This window comes from Myxocyprinus asiaticus, chromosome 13, assembly GCF_019703515.2.
Source record: "Myxocyprinus asiaticus isolate MX2 ecotype Aquarium Trade chromosome 13, UBuf_Myxa_2, whole genome shotgun sequence".
NCBI lineage: Eukaryota > Metazoa > Chordata > Actinopteri > Cypriniformes > Catostomidae > Myxocyprinus > Myxocyprinus asiaticus.
Genome location: NC_059356.1, coordinates 9,627,079 through 9,643,357, shown reverse-complemented (window position 1 = coordinate 9,643,357; position 16,279 = coordinate 9,627,079).

Genomic DNA, 16,279 nt, shown 5'->3' with positions numbered 1-16,279 from the left:
TTATATCTCACACCGGACTGTCATAAATGATATTATTATTATATTATATTCTCTCTTTACAACTTACTATCAACCGACAGCCTGAATGTCAATACAGTACAATACAACCTACTGTACATTCTATATATACTACTATATATACTTTTTTTTTAATTGAATAATGTGTATCTATATTGTGTGTATTGTATACTGTACAGTGTATGTTATTATTTGTATATTGTGTTGTGTGTAATTATGTGTATATTAGACTTTAAATTGTGTTCTGTTAATTTGATATTATTGTAAATTGGTATATGTCTCAACACTGTCACGACTATGCTATGTTGATCGGAACTGCACCCAAGAATTTCACACACCATTGCACTTGTGTATATGGCTGTGTGACAATAAAAGTGATTTGATTTGATTTTATTTGATTTAAATGTGCTGTTTGAATGCAGACCTCTTGGCTTCTGAAGATGAGTACCTCTGATCAAAAGGAACACAATTTCATTAGCTAATTTCCATTAGTTTTACCTATTTCAAAGCAACAACCAGCTAGTTCCAGTGAGTCTCTTCTCCAGATCAGTAGGATTGATGGTGTCGTGTTTTTTATAGTAGGACTCAGGGGGGAGGTCATTAACTGGTGCTGTTCTCCTCTGACATGCATTGATCTCTTCATTTGGTTTCAGATGATTGATTAGTGTGTCATAAACCAGAGAAACAGCATGGAGTTTCAAGGTCACCTAGGGAAGAAGTTCTCAATAAAACTGTTTCTCAACTTTGGTTATTGAGAATCCATTGAGAGACTGCTTGAAACTGTTCTTTAGTCCAGGAACAATGGATTAAAAAATGTATTAAAAAAAAGCAACCTCCACATTAATTCCCAGGCATCCCTTATCAAAAACAAAAAAACAAAAAAAGGAATAATAATGAGTTGCTAATAGAAATTCTATCATAATTTGAAAGCAATCCTAAAGGACTCCTACAAGAATCAAGAGACTACTGGATAAACTGACATTTAAAAAAATAAACAATGAAATAGGAATTTCAGTTCATCCAGTAGGATCTTATTCCGGTAACACTTTACATGAATATTCCCTTTGTTAAGGGTTTATAAAGGGGTTCATTAATGACTACTCATTTACAAATGCATTATAAATCATTGATGTGCCATTATAACAACCTGAATAAAAAGGGTGACTTTCAACCCTACTTGCCAAATAGTGATCCATTTGAACTCACATGTTATAACTGCTTAGTAACACTCATTAAACATTAGTAACTATGAAAATTTACCATAATGTAAAGTGGACACATATGAAGAATTAATTAAGGGTTGCCAACATTAGAAATCAGTACTTAAAGTTCAGTTTGGCATTAGGATTGGTTCCAAATTACGTAAGAAATTCCAGTAACACTTTATAAAGGAGTACATTAATAACCAATAAATCATTTACAAATGCATTATAAATCATTGATGTGCAGTTATAACAACATGAATAAAAAGGGCCACTGTCATGCAATACTTTCCAAACAGTGAAAGTGTATAACGTGTTTTTACCTCATGTTATAAATGCTTAGTAACACTTATTCAACATTAGTAACTTATGAAAATGTACCATAATGTAAAGTGGCAAATATGAAGATTTCATTAAGGAGTTGCCAACATTAGAAACCTGTGTACATAAAGTTCAATACGGCTTTGGATTGGTTCCAAATTATGTAAGAAATTCCAGTAACACTGTAAAGGGTTTATAAGGGTGTTCATTAATCACTAATAATTAATTTACAAATAAATAAATAAATAGAGTAATCATTGATGTGCTGTTATAGCAACATGAATAAAATTGGTGATTGGCATGCAATACTTTCCAAATAGTGAGCCATTTTACCTCACATGTAATAAATGCTTAGTTACACTTACTCAGCATTAGTAACCTATGACAATACACCATAATGTAAAGTGTACACATATGAAGAATTCATTAAAGTGTTACCAACAATATAAACCTGTACTTAAAGAACAGTATGGCATTAGGATTGGTTCCAAATTATGTAAGAAATTCTGGTAACTTCACTTGAATGTTCTCTTTGTTAAAGATTTATAAAGGGGTTCATGCCAAATTGTGGGCAATTTTACCTTTCATGTTATAATATTTAACACTTAATCAACATTAGTAGCCTATGAAAATAAAGCTTAATGTAAAGTGGACACACATGAATAATTCATTAAGAAGTTGCCAACCTGGATACCTATGTACATAAAGTTTATCATGGTTTAATGTTCATCAGTATTTATTATATGTTATATGCTGTGAATTAGCATACAGAGCTGAAAAGTGTTTTGTAAAAAATATATTGTTCATTGTTTGTTCATGATACCTAATGCATTAACTAATGTTAAAGAATGAAACATTATTGAAAAGTGTTACCAGTGTTTTTGATTATTATAAGTATAAATAAGTCTGTTTTAAGAATATATAACATGAACTTAAAATACTAACTATTTGGCAGGTGTTACCTGAAAGTCGCCCATTTTATTTATGTTATAACTGCAGGCTACCACCCCTGGAGTTCGCTAGTTCGAATCCCAGGGCATGCTGAGTGACTCCAGCCAGGTCTCGTAAGCAACCAAAATTGGCCCGGTTGCTAGGGAGGGTAGAGTCACATGGGGTAACCTCCGTGTGGTCGCTATAATGTGGTTTGTTCTTGGTGGGGCGCATGGTGAATTGAGCGTGCTTGCCGCGGTGGATGTCGTGAAGCCTCCACACGCGCTATGTCTCCGTGGCAACGCGTTCAACAAGCCACGTGATAAGATGCGCGGGTTGACTGTCTCAGACGCGGAGGCAACTGGGATTCGTCCTCCGCCACCCGGACTGAGGCGAATCACTATGCGACCACGAGGACTTGGAGCATTGGGAATTGGGCATTCCAAATTGGGAGAAAAAGGGGAAAAATCCCCCCCCAAAAAATAAATAAATTAATTAAAAAAAATATATATATATAAAATATATGTTATAACTGCATATGATTAATTACACTGTAAATATTAATAGTAATCTCAAATTATAAAATAAATAGTTTACTCAACTTAATCTTAAATTTGTACTATTCTTACTAGTTTTAATTAAGTTACCATTACTCTCTAAATCATAAAGTTGTCATTAATAAAAACATTTAAGTGGTCCTAATTAAACATTACTTGAAATGTCACATTTTGGAATCATACCTCAAATACAAAAGTTCTATAAAATTTGGCTTTGAGTACAACTAACTCAAAATGATCAAGTACAAAATTGCAGCTGTGTGGAATACCCATAAACCCTTATGCTTGAATAAATTATTTTGTTTGTTCAAAACAAGGGAACTTCTGTAGTAAAACAATAGTTTTGGAACTGGTGAACTTTGAGCCTGTTAAGTTGAAGCCATTCTTCTTTACTCAATTGCACTTTACAAAAATGCAGATTTATGTGCACTAAGAAGTACTGAGTGGAGTCCAGTGTGCCATATGGGTATCCTAGAGTCTAGTCATCATTTCCCTTATACTGTATAAGACATCTTATAATCCAATTTAAATAAATATATCAAAACAACGATATTTTAATCACAGATGAGTTAAGCTTATTTGTAACTAGTTAATGTTACTTAAAAAAAATAAGTTCAGTTTACTTGAGCTAAATAAGTATGTTTACTTAGAAAAAGCATGCAAACCGACTGCCTTGAAAAATCTAAGTAGGTCACTAATTAGTGTAAGACATCATTAGAAACCATAAAGGGTCTACTTTTATTTGTGTACACTCACAATAACAACAAAACCTTATGCTTTTGTAAAATAAAGAAAATAAACAGGGTGCGCTTTCAGCCGTCTCTGTCTCCGCGAGCATCTTTCTGAAACACGTGAATAATGAAATGAATAAAATAAACTGAAACTCCACGAATACTTATCAGACAAACATGAAACATAAAGAAAGCTTAAAATGTCTACTTTTAAATAAAACAATTCAAATTTAAAACAAATATTCTCCTGCAATGTAATCTGAATGAAACAAAGCGATGTACAGTTTCTCCTGGCTCAGCTAATTATCACTAATGTGATCACACCCACCAGCAGAGCGCGCTATTCATATGGTAATGTGCTGAGGCGATCAATGCAAATGGTAAACGCCCCCGACAATGCCTTAAAAAGCATCAAGTTCATCATCAGATTCATTCACTTTCCTGCGCGTTTGGAAGATGGCACGCTACACAAGTGAGGAATCTCTACAGATGGTCCTGGATAGTGATGAAGAGTTCATATTTTCCTCAGAAGAAGAGCGGGAATCCAACGATGAACGTCTGCATTTTGAAGAGCGTCTTGATCCAGCCGAGGATACAATTCCGGATAAGTAAGTCATTTAGTTTTACTTACATTAGTTGACATGCTATTTTATATAAACATGTACATTTTTTACTTGATGGACTATTTCCAGACTTGCCAGCCAGTATTCAGAGTATTGCAATTTGAAATATGTCCTAATAGGCAAGTTTTAGTTACATTTAAATGTTGTTTTGGCTAAAGTAGGTATTTAAATTGTATGCTGTATGATATAAATATGATATGTCATATGATATAAAAATAATATGAATGTTTAGATTATATTTTAACTAGTGTTTATGCTGCCTCATTATCATAAACGAAGCTTGTGCTTGCAAATATCTGTTCAGGTGTAAATATGTCAAATGTGCTGTAAATATGCCCATATTAGAAAATCAGCATATTAGAATGATTTCTGAAGGATCATGTGACACTGAAGACTGCAGTAATGATGCTGAAAATTCAGCTTTGATCACAGGAATAAATTGCATTTGACAATGTATTCAAATAGAAAAGTTATTTTAAATTGTAAAAATATTTCACAATATCACTGTTTTTGCTGTATTTTGGATCAAATAAATGCAGCCTTGGTGAGCAGAAGAGACTTCTTTTAAAAACATTAAAAATCTTACTGATTTAAAACTTTTAAATGGTAGTGTAGGTCTAAAGTAAAGTCTTTATGTAAAGAAAATATATAGTCAGATTACTTCTTTTAACTTAAACCAGATTTTGTGAATAAGCTACAAATAATACATTCAATCATTAAGTCTCCTCACATTCATTCTCTCTCAGGGGAGGGGTCTTTGTCTCCTCAGGTGTGAATCACATCAATATTCATGATCATCCACGCCTCCTCGCATATGGACTTTCTAACACTAAAAGTGTCTTACAAACTTTTGTATGAATGAGTGATCAGGATGGTTTTCACATCATTTTGTAGCAAAAACTCTAGGCTACAAGATCCAGTTCTCAAAAGTCTTGTGAACAAATGTTTAGTATGTGTTATGTGGCCTTATTTCAGTGACTTAAAATTTTAGTTTTTCAAAAACCACGCATAAACGTTATTTTCTCAAAAATACAAACATGTACATACATGTTGTTCACATATTATTGTAGCCCAGTTTGTGCTGAATACAGTGTTATCAGACTTTAGCCATTAATATGTTTTTAAGCAACTGAAAAAAGCACAAATGTCAAGGCATGTCAAAACTTACCCAGAGGGTAACCGAGACAAATGAATGCATGCACAAATGCATGATAATGGAGCTTGTGCAAGACTGAAATTCGCAGTTGATGCCTGTAGAGTCTGACTTTAGAAACCCACATATCTTGAGTGTCTGGCTTATGGATCAATCAGCTGGCATTGGGAGAAAAGATCAGTTAGTTCTGAGATGGGATCTGGGAACTTCTACTCTATGAAAAATATTTTCAAACTCCTAGGCACAGGTAAAGTTATTCCTCAAGCTTCTTGCTGCTTCACCCCTTATATGATTACATCCAGACGTCAAACATCAATCCGAAATCTTTGCCTTTCTCACTTTGGTATTCTGTTGTACCCCTCTGCCTTTTCCCTTGCGGCAGAGTGTTTGTAGATTGCGAATCAGACAAGAACCTGCTTTTGGTTTCAGCAGCCAGTCAGAACGCAGTCCAATGATCTTATTTGGTCTTGTATTTCTGCTCTAGTTGCAGCATTTTCTCCATAGACTTGGAGTCCCAAGAAACAAGCTTTAATATGATTTGAATATGCACGCACAAATACACACAAGCACACAGAGGGGAACAGAGAGATCAAACAGGACAACACACTCGCATACTGAGCGAGGATGAGCATGCAAAACCAGCGTATTGGTTAATTAGTCTAACTGCGACTCGTGCATGTGGATGGGTTTTGCAGCAGCAACACCTGCAGTGTCCTCTGTATCCTTCGGCTCAGCACACCTGCACGTCAGTGCCTTTAGCCCAGATTGAATGACATGGTCTCTGCTACAAGGAGAATATTTCATAAAACATCAAAATGAAACATTAAAGGGGAGAATCCTTTTAAAAATCTGACATCCTCACATCACAACAATGACGAAAGCCATGCCTGTTTCTTCTCTTCCTCTATCTTTCTTAAGATTCAAGAATGGATAAGAATGGTAAATGTAAAATTATTTGAACTGCAAGAGTTTACTTTGTCTAAGCATTCAACACAGATATGCACATGTACACTCTCAAGTTTTAGCCATCTAAATGTGGACATTCTGTTGACTTCTACTGTGCTTGAATTAAGCTCATTTGTGGTGTATGCATGAGACAAGCATCACTTTTATTATTGCTTATTTGGGAGTCATTCATTCAGGAGGTATGGCTGTATATTTTGAAGTGTATATTTAAAAAAGTGTCTGATAAGATTAATTAGTTTGGGAGGCAGCACTAAATATTTTGCAGTATAAATTCAAAAGAACAGACTCATAAGAGTCATTTATTCTGGAATTGCACTACACTGGTGTAGATTCAAAAGAACTGACCCATAAGAGCGATATGTTCGGGATTGGACTACACTGGTCCCTGTACGTTTTGCGCTGATGATTTAAGACACCTGCACATTTCATACAAAATCAAAGAATAAACATGTGAGACATAATTTAGAACAAAATCTGGTTGAAAATATGGTGTTTTTGATTTGTTTCAGTGGTTTGTAGCAGCTCGAACAGGGCGAACTTTCAGGAATAATTTGTGCCAACTGCTAAACAACTTCTTAATACTATTGGTCCATGTCATCGGTTGGTGTGACCTGGAGCTCCACCTACTTTGAGGCCGAGAGCTAATTCCTGTTCAGTGAGTAAATATCAGTCAACATGAATACTCTGATGTGCAGAGTTTTTAGTGAACTGGTGCAAATTTACCTACATCTGTACAATCGTTCACATAGAGACATTTTCCAAGACCATGTCATGCAAATTTTTTGTTTAATTATTCTTCAAAAGGAATCAAATTGATTCAAATTGATTGCCCATTCACTCTTTTGCTTTATTTGCTGCCTTACCCATGTGCCATCCGCAGCCGAAAGCCATTCACACATCTGCCCGAAGTAAGATATGCCTATCATAATTTGTTTGTCTGTATTCTACCCATTAACACTCTTTTATACACCCATCTTTGCAGTAGTATCAGTGTCATCATAAATTACAATAACAGAGTGTAACCGGCACATATTATGGCTGCATGTAGCATGTTAGCGCATTAGCACATTAGCACATTAGCACAATGAATGTAGAATGTAAACATTACAAATTACACATTATCTACAGCATATATTTTACTTTAAATCATAATCGAGTAAACAGCTTCTTTTATTGATCTCGTGTGAATTCTATGAAGTTTCATATTTAAATGCTCCTCTAAATGCCTCCCCCAGCAGTGTGGCTGGTGTCTGAATGTTCGCAAACAGTATGTTGTTGCTCAGCTGTTTCTAACTTCATTTTTGGCACTAAGCGAAGAATGAAAAAGCACTTCAGTGCCACTAAATAATATCCCAGAAAGCACGGTGCGTCATCCACATTGCCAGAAGAATGCACATTCAAGAGCTGTTAAAATAGTACCGGTTCTGAATAAGAATTGATTCTTGGTTCCCAACCCTACCTATCCTTAAGAGATTTTTTTCTGTTGTTGTTGTTGTTGTTGTTGTTGTTGTTGTTTTTTCAGGGTGTTCAGGTATTCTGCCACTTTGCATTTATTCTCTCTTTTGATGTCATTTCTGTCCAGTAATCAACATGATCAAACAGGAAGTCGGTGTGCTGTTTCCAAAATTCCGGTACCCTTGGATCAGCGAGAGTATGCCGACTCACTGACATGCAACATTTTCCATCACACATTTTTGCAACGGTTTCAGAGTGTTTACCTTCTCATGTGGCTTGCATTAGCAGTGTGAGAGACCAGGGTTCGTATCCACGTTGAAACCAGGAAGTAATTCCATTCACTTAATCAGTGACGAGTGTGATTCGGAGGTTGCACTTTTCCCCCTAACATTTAATTTTATCCTACTAATGCTAACCATTTACCACCGTTTATGTATTACATCCTGTACAGCTGAAAGTAACTCACTTCACAACTAGCTTTTGGTGACCTCTCCTGTTCTTAAATGGAGTTTGCACGTGCCTATACTTCATACAGCACTTACTGCTTTGGACACTGGGGGCAGTGTTTTAAATTTCGGTAAGAATATACTGATTTTTGCCAAAGAAAAGTCAACCTAATCTTTCCAATTTCATTGAGCGATCAGGCTGCAGTAATAATATCTTAAGTATTTTTGCAATTTTGAGTTAGGATTTAATTGTTTGATTTGATATGATCCAGCGCTCTACAAAACACATTGTCATATAGCCTGAACACTAACTGACTGAAGGCTTTCCTTTCTGGTGACTGTGGCTTTTACTCAGATGGGTATGAAATTTAATGCCTCTTTTCTGGATGCCCATTATTAGTGGATATAGTCATATCACTCATGACTGCAGAGTTCAGCCATGTCATGTTGGTTGTTTGTCTCATTTGATGAATTCTTGGTTTAAGATCTATAACAATTCACTTATTTTGAAGATTGTGGTTGGAATGACACTTCTAGTTAGTGTGCATTGATATGATGTCGTTGTATGTTTCTCCTTTACGTTTACCTATCCCTTTCAAATGTCTTTACAAAGTAGCAACTAACCAAATGAGAGAGAATTAATCTTTACAAAGCACATCTTTGCTCTTAGGCAAATGTAATTAAAGGGAGATATGATGTGGCAAATCAAATAGATGCCGCACATGTTTTGGAAGATTTTACAGGTGCCCCAAGCTTTATAAGGAACAGTTTGTTTTTGCTTTACAGAACATCACGTCTTTGCTGATTATTCATATCTTTTTTTTTTCTTCTTCTTCTTCTTACCACAAACAGGGGACTTAAAGGCAGTGGCAATGGAACAGGTTTTGAAGTGGCTGACGGCCACTTGTGTGTATGGGGTTAAATTGAGATCTTGGCTTTGGCTTTGAATATATTAATATATATATTATTTTATTTTATTCATTTTCTCCTTACTATGCTTTATAGGCATTTATATTAGCACCCTTTGTTTATCAAAGCAGTTTTAAACTAGTAATTCAATCTCATATAATAATTCAGGAGGAAGTCAAAAACAAACCTTTGAATAAATAGTATGTAATATGTCAAGAACTCATTTTTGGAGCGAGGAGGAGAGATAATTGTTTCCAACCTTTTAAAGAAATTAACATAAATCATAGATAACATTGACGAGCCGTTCCACATGTCCTACCCCCACTTCCTGTTTCACAAGGAAATATGTCAAAACACATCACAAAATTAGAATACAAACACATCTGCTTACATTTAAAAATACCAAAAAATTTACTTTTAACATTTACGGTTCTGACACACATTGCAGATAAAATAAACTGATATTCTGAGAACGCTATTAAATACTCTGATACACTCACTGCAAAGTTCCTCTTCATTCTTCATTTAGAGCTAGAAAGAAGGTGGAAACAGCTGAGCAACGGTAAACTGACTGCGAACAGACACTGACTGGGGCTGGTGTTTAGAGGAGCATTTAAATACAGTATGAGATGCATGCAGTCCTGTCAACAGGCTACATGTAAAACATTAACCAATGTGACATTAAAATGTGCTTTTTATGTGGTATTAATTACTACATGCCTCATTCTATGAACAGTGAAAGAAGCTGTTTTAACCATGATTTTAAGTAATACACAGTAGTGGCCAAAAATGTTGGCACCCTTGGTAAATATGCGCAATGAAGGCTGTGAAAAAAAATCTGCATTGTTTAGCCTTTTGATCTTTCATTCAAAAAATTCACAAAAATCTAACCTGTTATTGAAGTAAAACAATTGAAACAGGGCAAATATCTCATTATTAGATAAATATTTTTCTCCAAAACGCATTGGCCATAATTATTGGCCCCCTTTATTCAATACTTTTTGCAACCTCCCTTTGCCAAGATAACAGTTCTGAGTCTTCTCTTATAATGCCTAACGAGGTTGGAGAACACCTGGCAAGGGATCTGAGACAATTTGTCCATACAGAATCTCTACAGATCCTTCAAATTCAGAGGTCTATGTTGGTCGACTCTCCTCTTCAGTTCACCCCACAAATTTTCTATGGGGTTCAGGTCAGGAGACTGGGATGGCCATGGCAGAACCTTGATTTTGTGGTCAGTGAACCATTTTTGTGTTGATTTTGATGTGTGTTTTGGATCATTGTCCTGCTGGAAGATCCAACCAGGGCCCATTTTAAGCTTTCTGGCAGAGGCAGTCATTTTTTATCTGTTGGTATTTGATAGAGTCCATGATGCCATGAATCAGAACAAGATGTACAGGACCTCTGGCAGAGCCCCACAACATTCAAGATGCAGCAACACATTTAACCGTGGGCACCGGGTACTTCATCTCTGTGTACGCCAAACCCATCTCTGGTGTTTGCTGCCAAAAAGCTCTTTTTTTGTTTCATCTGACCATAGAACCTGGCAGCATTTGAAGTTCCAGTAGTGTCTGGCAAACTGAAGATGCTTGAGTTTGTTATTGGATGAGAGCAGAGGCTTTTTTTCTTGAAACCCTCCCAAACAACTTGTGGTGATATAGGTGATGTCTGAATTTTATTTTATTTTTTTTTTTTTTTTACTTTTGACCCTAAGACCCAACTAATTTCGCAATTCTCCATCTGTGATCCTTGGAGATTCTTTGGCCACTTGAACCATTCTTCTCACTGTGCATGGAGACAATATAGACACACATCCTTTTCCAGGCCAATTCTTAACATCTCCAGTTGATTGGAACTTCTTAATTATTGCCCTGATGGTGGAAATGTGTATTTTCAATGCTTTGGCTATTTTCTTATAGCCACTTCCCATTTTGTGAAGCTCAACAACCTTTTGCCACACGATAGAACTATATTCTTTAGTCTAACCTACTGTGATTGATGTTTAAGAGAATTTGGCCTGTGTGTTACCTCATATTTCTACCCCAGTGAAACAGGAAGTCATGGCTGAACAATTTCATGTTCCTAGTTACCCAGATGCACTAAAAAATGTAAAATATGAATGGGAATATACTTCAAATATATTTTACTCATAAGAATTTCTAGGGGTGCCAATAATTGTGGCCAACGTGTTTTGGAGAAAAATATTCATTTATAATGACATATTTCCCCTCTTTCAATTGTTTTAATTCAATTAAAGTTTAGATTTTTGTGAATTTTTTGAATGAAAGATCAAAAGGATAATGCATATTTTTTTTTCATAGACTTCTTTGGTCATATTTACCAAGGGTGCCAATATTTTTGGCCACTACTGTATATGCAGTAGACAATGTGTAATTTGTCATGTTTACATTCTGCATTAATAGCACTATTGCTAATGCTAACACGCTATACGTGGCTGCAATATGCACCAGTTACCCTCAATTATTGTAGTTTATGATGAATTTTGTGAAAAAGAATACACATTAGATCAGGGGTGTCAAACATACAGCCCGCGGGCCGAATCTGGCCCGCCAAGGAGTCATCTCTGGCCTGCGGGATGATTTGCAGAAAAAATAATTAAGTAATGTTTGAAAACATTCACGTTGATTTAGTCTGTAACTTGGGTTAGATGTATTCATTTGAATCAGTTTGATGAATCTTTCAGTGAATGAACTTACTGAATTACTCTGAGGGGCTGAATGAACATGTGACTTTCTGCATCTCAGTCATGTTGAAATGTTTTGTGTACAAAGTTGATAAAATATGATAATATATGATAAAATTTTGTTAATATTCTCCTGCAATGTAATCTGTATGAAACAAAGAGATGTACAGTTTCTCCTGGCTCAGCTAATTATCCCTAACGTGATCCCACCCACACGCAGAGGGCGCTATTCATACGGTAATGTGTTGAGGTGATCAATGCCAGGGCCGGAGTGGCAATCGGGAAGATCGGGAGAATTTCAGCTGGGCCGGTCAAAAATTGGGCCGGTTAGGTCCGCATGTTGATTGACAAACTTTCATCATGTGTCACATAACAATTGCCAACAGTCCGTAACATCCGGTATTTAAAGGATCAGAATTGCATTCCGCATTATAGCGGACGCGGTCTGTATTTTATCATCTCACACCCAAACAAATGAGAGAGTAGCCTGTGAGAAACGAAAATGATGTTGCTAATGTTGCGCCGCTTCACTTGACAGCGCGGGAAGGATCACAGACGATCCATCGTGAACAGATAGGCTACTAATAGCTGAATGGATGAACGTGCTTCAAGTAGCTTACAAGATCATCACAAGTTTAATACTGACTGCAGTCTCACAATCTCAATCAATTAATCTCTGAAATCCTCTTCCCTATTGGTGTAGAATGATAATAGCTAAATTATTTTTTGTCACAAAATAACAGAACACTTAAAGTAAATGAATACAGATGCAACAGCACGACACGGTATGAAAATAATGGGACTTTACAGCTCTCAAAAGGTTAAACTCAATGAAACAAACTGCACACAGTGCCTTCAGTTTTGTATACTGTGATAAAACCCTCTTAAAGAGACAGTAACCATTTTGCCTTTGTCCTGAACATTTACATTCCAAGTAAAATAAAAGTACAAATGTGTTATTTTTAGTCTTTTATTTCACAGTTATCGTTGTAAAATGGCACGTTTTCGAATGGCATGTAAAAATGTAAAAACAATCACTCAGCCTTCATTGTTTCACTGGATCCGTTGCTATTTTAATTATCTAAAATGCAAAGCACTGACCATTTAAAGTGTGAGCCTGTACATCTTGAAAGAGTTATAAACATTTACAGTTCTACAGTGTTATGTGCCTAGATAGTCTTTAAAATAAACTTAGTTCACCCAAAAATGAAATTTCTCTCATCATTTACTCACCCTCATGCCAGCCCAGATGTGTATGACTTTCTGTCTTCTGCTGAACACAAATTAAACTTTTTAGAAGAATTTCTCAGTTCTGTTGGTCCTTTCAATGCAAGTGAATGGTGATCAGAACTCAGAATGTACAAAAACACATACATACAGCATAAAAGTAATCCATACAACTCCAGTGGTTTAATCTATGTCTTCAGAAGCGATATGATAGGTGTGGGTGAGAAACAGATCAATATTTAAGTTTTTTTTTTCTATAAAATCTCCTCCCTGCCCAGTAGGGGGAGATATGCTTATGTAAATCACCAAAAACAGAAGAAGAACTCTTAAGAGAGAAGAGCGCTTATGAAAGTGAAAGTGGAGATTTATAGTAAAAAATTACTTAATTATTGATCTGTTTCTCACCGCTTCTCATTTACTTGCATTGAATGGACCAACAGTTCTTCTAAACATCTTCATTCATGTTCTGCAAAAGAAAGTCATACACATCTGGGATGGCATGAGGGTGAGGAAATGATCAAATATCCCTTTAACATTCACTTATTTTTACAACACATACAATGATGTCTTATGACAAAGTGAAAATCTTAGTGAATGCCGTATGTGGTATAATGACATGGAGAGCTTAAATAATTTTCAAGTAATTACATATATTTCATATTTTTGCTGTGATCTTGTTTTATTGTTATCATCTTCACCTCCAACCCCTCCTTTTGGGTGTGGGCTGACTTGGACATGACATCCCGGGCTGAATATGCATCCCACTCCGGCCCTGAACAATGCAAATGGTAAACGCCCCAGAGGCAAGTTTATATATATATATATATATATATAAAATATAAAATATATTAAAATGCAATTTATTGCTGTGATGTAAAGCTGAATTTTCAGCATCATTACTCCAGTCTTCAGTGTCACATGATCCTTCAGAAATCATTCAAATATGCTGATTTGCTACTCAAGAAACATTTATTATTATTATCAATATTGAAAACAGTTGTGTACAATATTTTTCAGGATTCTTTGATGAATAGAAAGTTCAAAATAACAGCATTTATCTGAAATAGAAAGCTTTTGTAACATTATACACTACCGTTCAAAAGATTGGAGTCAGTAAGGATTTTGTTTTGTTTGTTTGTTTGTTTTTTCTTTTGTTTTGTTTTTTGTTTTTTTGTTTTTTGGAAACAAATTAATACTTTTATTCAGCAAGGATGCATTATATTGATCAAAAGTGACAGTAAAGACATTTATAATGTTACAAAAGCTTTCTATTTCAGATAAATGTTGTTATTTTGAACTTTCTATTCATCAAAGAATCCTGAATTTTTTATACATATATATATATTGTGTATATGCCCTATATCAGATATTAAATTTTTTTCTGTTCCCAGGGGAAGGGTCTTTGTCTCCTCAGGTGTGAATCACATCAATATTCATGATCATCCACGCCTCCTCACATATGGCCTTTCTAACACTAAAAGTGTCTTACAAAAGTTAATTGACTATATTGTTTTGTATGAATGAGTGATCAGGATGGTTTTCACATCATTTTGTAGCAAAAATTCTAGGCTACGAGATCCAGTTCTCAAAAGTCTTTTGAACAAATGTTTAGTATGTGTTATGTGACCTTATTTCAGTGACTTAAAATTTTAGTTTTTTCAAAAACCACGCATAAACGTTATTTTCTCAAAAATACAAACATGTACGTACATGTTGTTCACATATTATTGTAGCCGAGTTTGTGCTGAATACAGTGTTATCAGACTTTAGCCATTAATATGTTTTTAAGCAACTGAAAAAAGCACAAATGTCAAGGCATGTCAAAACCTCTCCAGGGCCCAAAAACACCCTCAGACCCCAGAGGGTTAAAGATAATTAATAATTTTAATACTTTAAAAAAAGTATATATATATACAGAATATATATATATACAGGGTTGGGAGGTTTACTTTTGAAATGTATTCCACTACAGATTACAGAATACATGCTGTAAAATGTAATTTGTAACGTGTTCCATTAGATTACTCAAGGTCAGTAACGTATTCTAAATACTTTGGAATACTTCTTCAGCACTAGATTTTTTCACTTGTTTTGACTATAAAAACTCACAGTAAAGTAAGACAAAATACACATGTTAACAATACATTCTCTGAAAAATCTAAATATCTTATGCAGTGTTGTTTCTAAAACAAGATAAATCAAATTGATCTTGTTTTAAGGATTTTTAGGTATTTTTACAGGAAAACAATACAAAAATTATTATCAAGAATATGATTTTTGCCCTAATATCAAAGGTCTTACTAGAAAAAAAGAAATTATGATCTAACGTGAATTTTCTTGATAAAAAAATATGATCGTGCCTGGTAACGTGCATGTAAAATGGCTAGAAATAGCATTTTATCTTAGCGTAAAGCTGACAATTTATACAAGGTTTATTTCTATTTCTTCTGCTCCAAACTTACTTCAAACTTACTTCTCTGTCTGCTCGTATGAATGTAACACATCATGAGAAAGTGTTTCACCGCTGTTCAAATGCACTTTGGATCGCATCATTTATATGTATAAATGTTTTCCATCTGAAAGGACTAAATATTAAATGAAACAAATAACAATAAAATGCAAAGTAATCTCTTCAGTAATCAAAATACATTTTGAATGTAACTGTATTCTAATTACCAATTATTTAAATTGTAACTGTAGTGGAATACAGTTACTTATATTTTGTATTTTAAATACGTATTCCCATTACATGTATTTTGCTACTCCCCAACCCTGTTTATATATATATATATATATATATATATATATATATATATATATATATATATATATATATATATATACATACATACATACATACATACACACACACAGTATATATATATACCGTATATACAGACACACAGTATATATATATATATATATATATATATATATATATATATATATATATATATATATATATATATATATATATATATATATATATATATATATATATACATACATACATACATACATACACACACACAGTATA